General features: G+C 40.5%; 1 long non-coding RNA gene across 3 annotated transcripts; it reads right to left on the bottom strand.

Moving 5' to 3' along the window:
• Nucleotides 1-3: 3 nt before the first annotated feature.
• On the bottom strand, nucleotides 4-13,713 carry LOC116801403. Of its 3 annotated transcripts, none has more exons than XR_004361987.1 (3): nucleotides 13,618-13,713; nucleotides 12,470-12,573; nucleotides 4-322 (listed from the first exon to the last, which is right to left on the bottom strand). It is a non-coding gene; the product is annotated as an uncharacterized LOC116801403 (long non-coding RNA). The 3 variants fall into 3 exon arrangements; XR_004361986.1 differs by having other exon boundaries at nucleotides 12,470-12,592; nucleotides 13,618-13,706; XR_004361988.1 differs by lacking the exon at nucleotides 13,618-13,713 and adding an exon at nucleotides 13,505-13,520.
• Nucleotides 13,714-14,274: the final 561 nt, after the last annotated feature.

The raw sequence follows: 14,274 nt of genomic DNA, 5'->3' as shown, positions 1-14,274 counted from the left end.
GCCGCATCCACAACTTATTATCCGGTTGAGTTCGCCGCTGCTGCCACAATTGCCACTTGAAGCTGCCGCCCGTGGGTTGCACTACACATTCTCCCGCCGCAGCAGCTTTGAAATCCGGAATCTGGGAACTGGAAACGTGGTACTAGTTGCTCGGTACTCGCCACTCGAATCTAGTCTCGGATTTATTGGACTTGGCTTAGAGTTGGAAATGGTTTTCAGTTGGCGTCCTCTATTCGTTTCGGTTTCCTGCGCAGCTGTTGCACTTTTGCAGCGCCCACTCCGGCTGCTCGGCTCTTCTTCTCCGTCTGCGGATGTGTTTGAACTGCAAACAGAAGGAACAGGCATTAAACTATTTGTCTGAGCTCCATAATGGGGTATTTGAAAAATGGACTGCCAAATGGAATGTGGCCATTAACTCCTCAAAGTCAGCCTGTGTAACTTTTTCCCTGCGACCCGGAACCTGCACAGATCTGACCTTCAATGGAAGCCCTATCACCAATGCTAGATCGCACTGCTACCTAGGAGTTCATCTAGATCGGAGACTGACCTGGGGGGCCCACATCACGTCGGTCAAATCAAAGTCACTGGCGAAGCTAAAAAAGCTCGACTGGCTCTTCCACTCCAGCAAACTTCAAATGAGCTCTAAGGCTCTTTTAATCAAAGCCATTCTCGCTCCAACGTGGAGTTATGCCATCCAGGTGTGGGGAACTGCCGCCAAATCCCAGCTTAATAGGCTCCGTGTGGTCCAGTCAAGAGCTGCACGTCACGCATCTGGGCTCCCCTGGTACGTGACGAACATAGTCATCGAAAGAGATCTGAAAGTTACCCTTCTTGGGGATCAGATTAATTTCCACAGCAGCCGTTATGCCGACAGGCTTATGGCCCACCCGAACCGACTAGCAACTATCCTAGCTGATCCCATCTCTCTCCGAAGACTGAAGAGGGTACACCCCAGCGATCTCCTTACCCGGAGGATAACATAACATATTACATTTTCTTTTGTACTTTATAATTAAGATACCACTTGGTCTCATTTATCTTTATCACACATTAGGTTAAGTTCAGAGGAATTACTGAACGATTCCTTTTGAAATCTTAATAAATAGAATTAGTTACTCCAAAAAAAAAAAAAAAAAAAAATAATGGGGTATTTTCATTTCTGTGGCTGCACGTAGAAAAGCCAGTAGTTATATATTATATAGTATTAATAAATGTCCTTAATTTGAAGATGTGTGGAAGTATAAGTTAATTTATAATAATTTATATTTTTTGTAATTTTTGTATGTACATATGTGCCTATACTAGCCATTTTATTTTAAAATAATTAGAGATCCGCCTTCGTCGCATGCACATTTTTCTCAGTTTTCTGTCACTGCAAACACACAAACACAAGGACGAGTTGACTTGTTGGGTGCTTGTGCGCCTGTGTCTGTGTGTGTGTGTGTCGTCTGCCCCCGTTTGTATGCTGCAATATTTATGTGTTTGCCTTTGGGTTAGTCTGTGTGTTTACCACTTGAGCAGAGATGCAAAGCTGCCTCCTTTCTTGGTCTCGGTTTGCATTTAAGACTTTTCGAGTGCCACCTGTATCCACCCATCTCCCAACACCCGCCGGGTTGCCCACACACCTGCAGCGGGGGCCACTCACAGGATTCGCTGGGATTCTCTCGAGTGGCGCATATCGCTCTCTAAGGCTTTGCCTGCAACGTCGTTAAACATATTTTCTTATACGCTTTCATTAGAGTCACTTGACCGATTTAAGCAAATATCTTTTCAAACCGAAGTAGCCGAGTAAACCATTGAAGCCCAGAGGCTTTTTGCGCTGATTCGAAATATCTGGCACTGGTGCAATGGAAAAGTGAACCATTGCTATGAATAGAAAGGGTGAAGTAACGATTTATGTGCATTTCAAAGGCACACTAATTAAATGTTTTGCTGAATACACAAACGTTTTTTTTTCACACATGTTAGTAGATTATGAAATGAGAAATCGATAATAATATATATAAATATAACATAACGAAGTCCAAAGTATAAAATACAAGTTTCATTTGACTCTCACACATTCCAATGTTAAATAAACATTTTATGAGCTCGGGCTGTTTTCCTGCTTTCTGACATTTCTCGATAAATTCATTTTGGGAGGCTGCAGTTGGGCAAGGAAAACTAGAATTTCCCGGTGGCAAATGACTTTTTCACTTTATGTCCTTGACGTTTCGAACTGCAGCAATTCCTGGCACTGAATTAAGCCAAGAAACTTAAATTTTCTTTGGACTGGGCCTTGCATGCTGACAGACCATTAGAAGTCGGAGCTCGTGTAATAACACTGCTGCCATGCCCCCTGCAGTTGCAACGCCCGCGGGCCTGGAAAGTCCTTTTCCGATCCTTTTGCCTGCAACTTGTCTGCGAAAGGACAAAGGAATAAAGAGGCCTTCTCAGCTGGCACCGCAGTAATTTAAATGTTATTTAGCTGCACAATTAAAATGGCATTAAGACGCCACCGAAATGCGAGTTGCAGGTTGGCAATTTAATTTGTTTTTAAAACCCCGCCGGCACCCCCTTCACAGAGTGCACATTTTATCCAAATTAGCTTAATTTTCCTCAGGTTCTTTGCATTTTTCACGAGTTTTCCCTGGCAACCCTCGCTTTTCCAGCCGTATTTCAAAATTGTCGCTGCCTGTTTCTCGACAGATAAGACGTTCTGCCCTAAGTGAATATTTTCTTAATTTCTTGCGGTTGCAGCAGTTTTTCCCTCCGCTTTTCCGAGCTACCGTTTTTCCTAGAACTTTTCCGTAAACATGCGCATTTTTATCCTGAGTTAGTGAGGATTTACTTAAGGATGGGAAAAGCGACCAAAAGTTGTATTTATCTTATTTTATTTGATGTCTGTCAGAGACGTGAAGCTCACAATTTAAGCGCTTAGTTTCAGCTGACTCGAGCATTTTTCCGTGGCAACTGTGTGTTCATAAAGTTGCAACTTCAAAGTTGGCTCAAGCACTAAAATGCAGAGAAGTGTGTTTTAACTGTAAGAAGAAGTCTTAATTTGAATCAACGACAGAGAAAATTCAGCAATTTATGAGATTGTCATCAAAATTCAGAGAAATATATGATATGATTAAAGCTTAACTATTTTTTTTATTTTATTCTTGCCATCATCAACATGATATGAGAAATTGAGATTCAAAAACATGTTGTTTCAGCAACTTAATTTATTCACAAAGGCATTCACACGAATTAAAAAACACCTATATCTAAACCATTTTAATTGAGATGCATCTCCTACCAACCTTGTTTTTATTGTGGCAACATATTTTCTGTGTGGCATAGTTTTCTTGTTTTGTAGTCCTCCTCTTTTACCTTTCCATGGAAATCCTTCGAGTGCTGCCATGGATATGATAACCCAGCGAGCAGGAAAGCGACAGCCGGAAAATGAGCGTTAGAGAGAGCAAGTGGAGAGCGCGAAAATTTTAATGACATTCAAATTAAATTATAATTTCAAAAGTTTCGGCGCGCAGCGAGCAGCGAGCGTTGCTGATGACGACGATGACAAGGACATGACCAGGTGGCACAGGTGAAAGGCACCGCCCACCGGCCGCTTTTCCCACAACCTCACCTCCCCCGTCGACGGGTCAGCTTTGTTGGCCAAAGGTCACAGCAATAGCAGAGGAAAAAGGTTTGGCACACCCCCGATTTTCTCCCGGCCCCCAATCAAGCTTCTCTATATTCTGCGCTTTTCCGCCCCCATCGCTTGTTTATTTCCCTTGCGTTTGTTTTCAAAATTTGGCAAATGCGAAAAAAAACATGGCCAACGACAAAACGAAATGGTAAAAGCCAAAGGGTAAACAACACAAAGGCAAGCGAAACAAAAACAAAAACGAGAGAGACACCAAAAAATGACGGGGGAAAAATTAAAACTCGGAAAAGCCGAGTGAGTGGGAAAAGTTAACAGAGTTCTGCTTGTGTTTTCATTTTTGTTTACGAGGTTTTCATGTTTGGCGTTCATATTGTTTCACTTTAATGAATATCACACTATATAGCCCGAAAAAATATTTAATATTTTCATTAGTAAGTGTAGCTTACTAACGACATTTACTAATTAATTTTACTAATTTCAAAGAATCTAAATATTTAAAAATAAATTTACACTTTCGTAACGAGTTTGTCTGCCAATTTTATAAGATTATAAATTCTTTTTTTTTATTTACATTTTTTTAAGAGTTTTAAGAAATTGTTTTCTGTGTACGAGGTTAGATGTGTCTGCTTTAATTGATGACTTGAAGAGGGTAATGGAGGGCAGGTGACCGCCAGTCAGCGAAGCTTAATTGGATCCCCCTGATATTAAAGGCAAGGAATGAGGGACAGGTTTGTATTATGGGCTGAATAATCAAAGGACAATTGGCCAAAATGGTGTCTCTTGTCTAAGACATGGTTTAAAATTAGTTGCAAACTTCAGTCACATGACAGCCAGGCGTAAAGAAAATTAAATTAAACAACAGTTTCGAGCGACACCATTAAAGCTAGAAAACTTGTAGGTATATCTCGCTAAACAAATCTTACTTAATATTTTCCAAGTCATTTAAGTGCACTTTCTTCCGGTCTATTAACCGCTGCGCAATCTTTAAACCCCAAAAAATATGGCCATCTGCTTTAATGAGGCACAATCATCATCAAGTTTTCACTGACCATTTGACCTTTTCATTTGCCAGGCGGCAGGACTCCGATCAGAGGCCTTTAGTCCGGCCATTAAGCGAATGTCTGGCGCCAGGCGAACTATAAAATAAATGCTAGGGCGTGGCTCGGAGGCGGAGAAAACCGAAAAACCAACGCGTCCACAACTTCTTATTATTCCCATACACAAAACGACTCTAAGAATTCTAGTCATTCGAGTTTTAAAAAAATAATAATATAATCATTTCATTTTTTATAAAAGATTTTTTATATTTATATCAAAACGATTTTTTAAAGTTCGAAACCAGAATTCATAAACCAAATAATTCTAAATTATTTCTTGTGAGTACAATAGTAGCATTCAGACACAAATAAAATGATACCACACGTGTAACTGAAACTATAAGCTACACCTTTATTAAATTCGGCATATGGAAACGATATTAAAGATTTTCATTTCGATATGTGCCAGAAGTTCTATACCTCGCTAGAGTGTGTGGAAAAACTACCCACTAAAATGTGGAAATTGCACAGTAGGAGACGAAAAAACCGAGAGCCAGTAGCGCTTAGTTTTTTATTGCATGGCGCCGCATGTGGCGGCTGCGGCGATTGAAGTGTCCCCCGAGAGGTGGGAGTGAGCGGAATGGGGCATGGGGCAGTGGGCAACGGGAGCTGAGGGCTTCAGGAGGTGGGTGGATAGGGGGCTGGGTGGCGCCGGAAGTACGTCCGGGGCACGAGTTTGGCTTTAGTGGCTCTCGCCCGTCACCGGGTCTCGTTAACGCTGAGACGCTCAATTTAGCGCGACTTATTCAGGTTGGCGCTCCGCTTGCCTCCGCCTGCGACCGTGTGACTGACCTTGATGATATCACCGCAGCCACGTCGTCGTGGCCATCGTCATCCCAGGAGCAGTTCCCTTTCAGCTCCTTGCCGTATTCCTATTCCGTTTGCAGTCTCAGGAACACATGAAGGAAATTTATAGCAACATTTTGACTTCCGTAAAAAATTAATATATATCAACAAAATAAGAAGAGGTGCATCTGAATATTTTTCTAAGAAAAAGTAAATAAAGATATTTGGTAAACAAAAATAGTTAATTGCTTATTAGTGCCGATAGTTTTTTCTCCCTGCACTCCATGGCATGTGCGAATCTCTCTCGGGCGGGCTCCCAGCTCCCACGGCACTAGCCCTCGAGCACACAGACCCCTGCCCTTGGTGTCGATGTCTTGGGTCTGCTCGGCTTACCCGTGGGTGTGCTGCACTCAAAGCCGAAATAAAAAAATCAATAATCGGGGAATGACAAGTCAACAGCCAACAGCAACTCAGCTGAACTTAGGCGAAGCCGCCATTTCTGACTGTTCCTGCCTCCGACACACAAGCACTCACGCACACACACACTCGCGCGCGAGAAAGGACATGTGTGCGAGTGTGTGTGTTTTTGGGGCAAAAGTTCTATATTAAGTAACCTGGGCAAGTTTGGGGAGTCCCCGGGACACGTACGCGGCACACGACCCAAAAACGTGCACCGCAGGTCTCGACTAGAATTTATGGCAGTTTCACTTCATATTTATGTGTTTTCAGCTTGCAGTTGGTTATGAAATATATAGAGTCGTTAACCTAGAGAGAATGCAAAATGGAACCAGCAAATGAAATACGATTTGATAATAGAATTTTAAAGATGGCGATAATAAGATGGATAATCCCAAAAGAACAAGAAAACGAACTAGCTGTACTTTCATAAAACTAATAAAATACAAATACAGACACTACCGCTCATCCCATTAAGCTACTACAATCAAATAACAATAATCAGCTTGAATATTAAGTATCCGACCTGTGAACTGTGGCTGTATAAGTAGCGTCTATGGACTCAATGATTATGAATACTCAACGTCCAGTCCCTAATGGACGTTCCTTTTCGATCCCTTCGTCCCTTTTCAACTGATGCCGATGATGATGCTGTAAAATGTCAAATGTGAGTGCTGCTTTCATATGAAATGACGCAAGAAATAAAAGCGTTCGCCTTTGGGGCGCCACTGCCAAAGGGCAACCATCGATCTGCCAACTGCCGTCGAAACCAAGCATACAATGCGAAAGCCTGGCAAGTGACGTCACAGCCATAAAGGACTGTATATATGGTGAATATTTCCTGACCACAAAATCCAGGCCGAGGGACCCATCCAACAGAACAACAGAGCAGCAGAATGTACCTCAGGCTGGTTAATTAAACGCAAGGAACGTCATCAGCATCCTTTATACGCCCTGGCCACGTTGCGCATACGACCTGTGAACCGTGCGCCCTGCCACAACTCGAACTCAATTTGAGCTATTCAAGCTGCATAATGCACTCGTTGCATCCATCCATTGGCAACAGCACGCATCAATCAATATTGATGCCGGGCGAGCGATGATTGTGTTGATAACAGGCCCTGCCGTTGTTGCTCCCCCGATAATTATGCTCATAAAAGCGTAAGAGTTTTAATTGGGCTGCTTATTACAAATAATCAGAGCGTTGCCTGTCCGGGCATAGAAAGTGGATCTGAGGCCTGGGACCGACCATATCATATCGTATTGGGCGTGTGCGCTCGTGTGCACTTGCCTGAGTTATTCAATTTGTGGCATCAGCCAAATTGCAGCCACAGCAACAATTACGCCAATCACACGACAGCAACAATAACAATATGCAAAAATTAAACGGAAAACGCGTTGGAAATTAAATTGAATTTTAATTGGACCTCGCATCAATAATTTGTAATTTGTTACAATAATTACAAAGTTATTTAATATTTACGTAGACTCGGCGCTTGTCAATTAGTCTGGCTCATGCTATTATTAAGTTTATTAATAAATTATATTCCACGCTACGTGCTAACATATGCACATGCAGTTAATCGAAACAAAAAAATAAATTAATCTATATTAAAATCAAAGATTCAGTCATCTCATTAATTATGATTAAGATTTGATTATGCTCTAACGTTTCAATTTATGGTGTATGCTTTGTTGTAGAGTGTTTTTTAAATTATAGTTGATTATTTTACCAAACGTTTTATAAAGAGTAAGCAAGAATTTAGATAACAAATAATTAGTAATTAAGAGTAATGCTTATTTGATAATCTTGAAACGTCCGCACTTATTTACGACATTAAAATGGTTGGTTTTCTCAAATCGCCAGCAATTTAAAGGTAATCTGTGCATGCTAAAGCAAAGCCAAAGTTGGTAGCACCGGCGATAACAATAGCGAAAACCTCGGTGAGCGATTTACAAGCAAAGCTGAGCGAATACAATCACACTAAAATCGCGCATACGCCGCGTATTCCCCAAGAAACATCAGAACTTCGCATTTGTTTGCCTTTGAGTGGCACATGCGCCACACTTGGCACTTGCTTTTATTTTACCCTGGGTTACTTTTAATGCCCAGAGCAGCAGGGCTAACACACACACACACATGCTGGCTAACGCAGACAGACACACACATCAAGCGGCTTATTCCCAGTACACGTCACGGTCTGAAAGCGTGTGTGTGTGTGGGTGTGTGTGTGCTTATAAGTGATTATCTGCTGTAAAAATGGCGTAGAAAGTGGAAGCTTATTTTCCCGTATACTGATGCGCATTTAACTCCCCAACGGGTTATAAAAATACGACACAACTATTTTTTAAGCGAGCAGTAATTGGCATTATGTAAGTTTCTTAAAGTCCTTAAGATACACCCAATAAATTGGGTAGTAATATATGAATATATACAACATCTGTAGGATTTCATCTTGGTCCTATTGCATTCGCTGCATTCTAGCCCATGCTGCTTGAACCGATTTTGCGTAGTAAATCCAATAAAATCCATTGGGAATGCATGCAGTCACTGCAGCAGAAAACAAATCGCCAGAGGCCACAGGAAAACTCATAAAAGTAGCCCAGGCACAGACAAATAAAAGGATCGCATAAAACTAATGTTAAACAATTCCCCGTTGCCCCTAAACTTGTGCCTTTTGTCTGCGGTCTTGTGTCTGTATTCCGTCTGTACTTTGCCGTTTCCTTGCCATCCATTTGTGCTGCGTGAGCTTCTGTTCGGTTGGGTTCAATTCGGAAGCCCGGGTCTGTCGTCGACCATCGTCATCGCCGGACCCTTAAGACAATGATGGCTGGCCCAAAGCTCCCGAGGATATGCAATAAAATTGCGTTTTAATGCTGCTCTAACGGACGAGCAACGACCCATTTACCAAGTGCTTGTCTTCGTACGAGTGCAAACATACCCATCCAAGGAGTCCGAATGCGTTGTACAGGATATGGGGAGTTCTGAGATACGCAGGCAGCTAGAATATACGCTTGGAACTGGTAATATGATTTGTATAATATTACCTATATAATTTTAAGACAATATTAAAGCATTATAGGATGGTCATGTTTACAAATACTTTATAGAACTTTAATAAAAAGCATAAGTCTATATTATTATAGTATTGTGATATTTTCCTAAAAGCTAGAACGAGAATTATGCAGAACTTGTAGAGTTTGAAACTCAATGGGACTTTCTTAAGAGTAAGAAACTTCGGATGATAAAAACATTTTCCTCTGGCCTTCCGTTAGCTCGTCATTCAATATTCAAATTTGCCGTGGGTATAAAACTGTCCCCTTTATTTCAATTTTATGGCTGCCTTTTTATGTTCGTTTGTTTGTCCTTCGCATTGTTTTATGGAATTTTATTTTCATATTTTCGCGTGTTACCCGCTCGGAACACGAATCCAAGACTTTTATGAGTTTGTCGATTCTCCGTGAAATGGGAATGCAAAAGGAGCAAAGTGGAAAAGCGTTGCACTCCCCACGGACTGCAGGGAAAACTCAAAACACGAATCCCTTGGTTGCCAAAAAAAGGAAAGGAGAAAATCCTGCCTGCCATTTCGCATTCAGCTTTCAGCGTTCAGCGAATTATTTGACGGGGCGCCAAATGTATATGTATGTGTGTGGAATAATTCACAAAACATAAATTGCACGGCGTGCGGAAAATCCAAGCCCAAAACGGAAAAGTGTAAAGCAATTCTCAAGTGTTTTGCGCTTTAAGCATTGCGCCTTTTGTTTGTTTGTTTGCTTTCTGTGTGTTTGGTGTTTTCAGCTCGACCTTTATGTTTGCCAAAGTCCCGCTGAACTCGAAATCGACACAAAGAACCGGAGTCGGAGTTCCCACGCCCGGCGGTTTCCTTTGTGATTTAATCATATTTTTGCAACTGATTCAATTAACTTAACATCGCATAGCAGATATTCTGTACGCGAGGCACTGGGAAATTGCACTTTCCCCCGCCACCAAAGCGATGGGGCAATTGCAGGCCGGCTTAATGGAGTGCATTGTGCGTCGAATTGATGGATTCGGTTGGATAATGGATGAACCACTGATAAACGGAAGTCCGCAGCAGCGGCATCCTATTTATTATATTTAATTCCTGGAGGCAAACAAATGACAAATTGAATTAATGGCCATTTAATGCGTTTTTGAATTGTTAAGCAATGCCTGATTGCAAATTGGAAAGTGCAACGTTTGCACGGAATTAATTATATCAAGGAACAAATTTATTCACCAGTTCCATAATAATTCTCGTTTTTAAAAATAATATCACACAGTTTAATTATTGAATGGTTTTTATGTTTGATAAAATAAGATAGCCTTAAGGAATTAAACACGTTTTTTGTTATCATGTCAATATATTTAAACACTTTTTCCCGTATTTGCCAATTTTCCGTGTTAAAAACTTGTGCATTAAAAATCTCACCAAATGTAAGCTAGGAATAAAAACCTTTTAAAAGCGTTTGCATTCTCAGTGAAATATTTTCCAAGTCACATAGCTAAATTGAAATTGCGTTAATCCTGTGTATAAAAAGTAAATTAAGCTAACGAAAATGGTTCTGTGATTTGCAAAAACAGATAAACCAAATATTTATTGTACGAGCAACCGAAATTAATTTTAAAACCAAGAATAAAACTGGCGAATATACTGAATGAAAAAATGGTTTGTATTAAATTTACAATCAAAGCGAACTAACATTCGGGTAGTTGGTGAAAAAAAATCGTGTAACAAAATATAAAATAATTGTGTAATAAAAGCGCATATATGCAACATAAATCTCAATCAAGAATGCAGTTCACAGACCCATAAAAAAGAAACCATAACCATATCAGACACCCAAAGCCCAGCAAACTAGTTGGTCGCATTTGTATGCTCCCATGGATACTCGTACATAGATACAAATGTATCTTTGGCGCTGGTACGTGAATAGTCCCCCAGCCTAAGCAAATTTATATAAAATGATAAACAAAAACTAAATACGGAATAGGACTGAATCTGAATCTGAATCTGAGCCCAGCACGCAATCGCACGAAACTGGACAACTAATCAGCGTTTGTACCTAATAAGCCGCCGGTTGATGATGACGTGATGATCATGGGATGATGATGATGATGCTGCATGAAATGTGCGGATTATGGTGGATAGTAGATAGTAAACGTATAGTGTGTGTTCGGGTTAAGTGTGATAAATCGACAGTTGAATTACGCGACATGTGGGCGACTGGGAGGATAGGCGAGTGTGTGTGTGTGTGTGTGTGTCGAGCGTTTATCAAGCAAAATATTTACACACACACACGAATTAAGCGCACTCACGCACTCGGACACACAATACTCAAAAGATGTGAAAAAGTGCGATGCCCAATGCACTGAAAAAAAGGCAGGCTTAATTCATTTTGAATTCAGAAAGTGTGCGAAATGAACTTAATTTATTCGCTCATTTGTAGTATTTTCAAAATGGGAAGTATTGAAATTTAACGTATTTTCGATGTAATACGATATCACTTTATGAATTGAACCCCCTCTTTAGGAATTTTTGTCTATCTAGATTTTGTATACATAATGGAATCTGAAAGCATGCTTTTTTGAATACAATGTACCCTTTTGCTATATGAGATGAGCTCATAAAAGTGTCATGGACCACTTCTGGAGACGGCAAGGAAATGACAATCACATGCTTTTTTCCTGTGTGGCGGCGAGTGAAAGAATAAAGTAAAAGTGTCTTTTCATCAGAATTTTAAATGTGCTCGCCCTCGATGTGAGTTGCCAAAAAGTGTGTATAAGTTTGTGTATGAGAGTGGGTACAGGTGTGCGCGTGAGCCGACCGAGCGGAAGTTATGGAGCCTACGTGCCCCACAAATAAAAAAAAAAAACCAAAATAAAAAAATAATTTCGCTTTCGTTCAGGGAAATTAAGGGCGGAGTGGATTGGTGGGGCGGTGGCCAGGTGGGGCAAGCGGGTGGACATTGAGGCAGCGCCACTCGATAAACCACCAATACAGGGACCAGGTCCTTGTATGTAAACAGACAAATTATGAATTTGTAAGACTCTCTCGTATTTCCCGGGGTATCCTGTCGTTCTCCCTTTATCTCTCTCCCTTTTTGCGCGTATGTGTGTGTGCTGAGGACCTCACGGATCACTGAGCTCATCAAAAATCGTTAAATGCTAAAATCGAAGAAGAAATTCCATAACCAAAACAATACCTCTAAGGGGAGGTTCCATTTTGTTTTGTTTTTCCCATAATTATTGTTATGACTTGAATTATATTGTTAAATTCCACTTGTTAGGACAATTCAAATACACAATTTTAAATATGAAATAAACATTCTCCTTAGATATTCTCTAAATAAATAGTATAAATATTATTTAGAGTTTGTCAAAAGTAAAAAGAAACGGAAGTAATAAATATTCAAAGCTATTATTATTTTGCAAGGCAATTATCACTTAAAAATATGGGTTTTTCAAGAGATAACATACCTCTTTGTGCGCTGAAAATGCTGTCTTCGGTCGCTCACTACATGACTCGGTTTATGTTTGATGTTTAAACCTTCTCCGACACTCCGATTTGCCAATTTTCCAAGCTGTAAATAAAGTGCAGGGCTGCTTGCATTGAATACTCGATTTTAGCACCAAAACTTCACTTTATCACACACAGAATCTGACTAATGAGTATCCTTTTTTGGCCGTGTTATGCCATATGCATGCCAGGGTATGTGTATGTGTGTGTTTGCTTGAAAGAGCTGGCTTGAGGACAGAAAGGGTATGCTGCTGCCCTTTAAAGATGTATGGTCTGCCTTCTTTTATCCTGCCTATTTTAAAAGTTTTTCTGGTTTTCCTTTTGGCCTTTTTTGCGCACTGAACTGAATACTTGTGTGGCGTAGTCCGCTCGATCCGCTGAACTCCGAAACTGTGTCAGCCGTTCAAAACACGACGATGTCTCTAGCTAAACTGAAGCTAAAAGGCATCGCAATGCGTACTTTAAACGGACATTGCTTTTGTGCTCTTCAGCTCTCTCGGCAAAATAGCGGGACTATGCTTTCACTCTCTCTTTTTTCTCCCTCACTCTCTCTCTCCCTCGGCAGCTTTTGAGCGACTGTTATACCACCTCTCTCTCTCTTTATTTTTGGCCTGAAGCTTTAGCTTGTTTTTGTTCGCAATCAAAATCGGAAACTTTTTTTTGCGACTTTTTGCCGCATTTGTTGTTGCTCTAGAGAGCCATACCAAATTTCATTATCTCAAGTGGCCGCTTTGTTTGTTTATTTGAGAGACCCTCCAGTTAGGCAAATATTTTTGTTTAATTGTTGGTAGTTCTTAATGAGCTTTTAAAAAGTCTTAAACATTTTTTCATTTATTTTTTATATTTTTGATTCTGTTTGTTTTCATGGGACAACCGAAAATCGATCGCACACTTTTAACACACACACAAAGTCAGCTCTCGCTCTTGTGCTCTCTCAAACACACACACATACACTCTCATAAAAAGGCAGCTGATTTGAGCCGCAAAGTATGCACCACAATTAGACAATGATTTAAAACTCCTTTTAAGCCGATAAATATTTTTGATTTGTAAACGTTTTCGAACTATTTTTTTTCCAATTTTTTATATGTGTATATATTTCTTTTACAATTTGTTGTCGAGCTCAACCGGATGAAAATCGGAACCAGCGTGACCGACGACTCGCAGCAGAATGCGGAGAATCGGAGAAAACAGCAGCCGACCACAACAACAGCTGCAAAATGCGGCGTCGGCGTCCGGGATGAACAACTTTTTGGCTACACACACACCATCATACGGTCGTGGAAATGAGGGGGGTGGATATATTATAGGAAATTTGATATGAAAACATTGACAAGCAGCCGCATAAAGCTTCTTGCGGCACGAAGAGCTTTCCCAAAACGAAGCTGAGGTTGGCCAAGTTTTTATTCTTAGCTTCGATTGATTGCTGGCCGGGAAACCGAATGCGGCAGTTGCTAAGATAAGCGCTAAAAGGCATAAACGGAATGGCCAAACATTTGACTGATAAGTTTCGCTGATAAGGGCATTCACAATGTGGGTGAACTTTAACATTATTTCTTTGCTTTCTTGCTAGTATTGTACTTTAAGAATTGGGAGAAAGAATTAAATTAAATATTGTTTTGATGGAAGCATAGTATAAAAGAATGATAACGATAAATGTAATAAAATTAGTTTAATACAACATGGTATTTGCCGTACCTTGTGTGTTGATTAATATTGACTTTTTGCATGTTCTAAATTGACTGTTATGTTTCGAAAACATTTA

This window comes from Drosophila sechellia, chromosome 3R (assembly GCF_004382195.2).
Source record: "Drosophila sechellia strain sech25 chromosome 3R, ASM438219v1, whole genome shotgun sequence".
Lineage (NCBI taxonomy): Eukaryota > Metazoa > Arthropoda > Insecta > Diptera > Drosophilidae > Drosophila > Drosophila sechellia.
The sequence above is the reverse complement of the archived record's forward strand: the minus strand, read 5'-3'. Positions and strand labels throughout refer to the sequence as shown.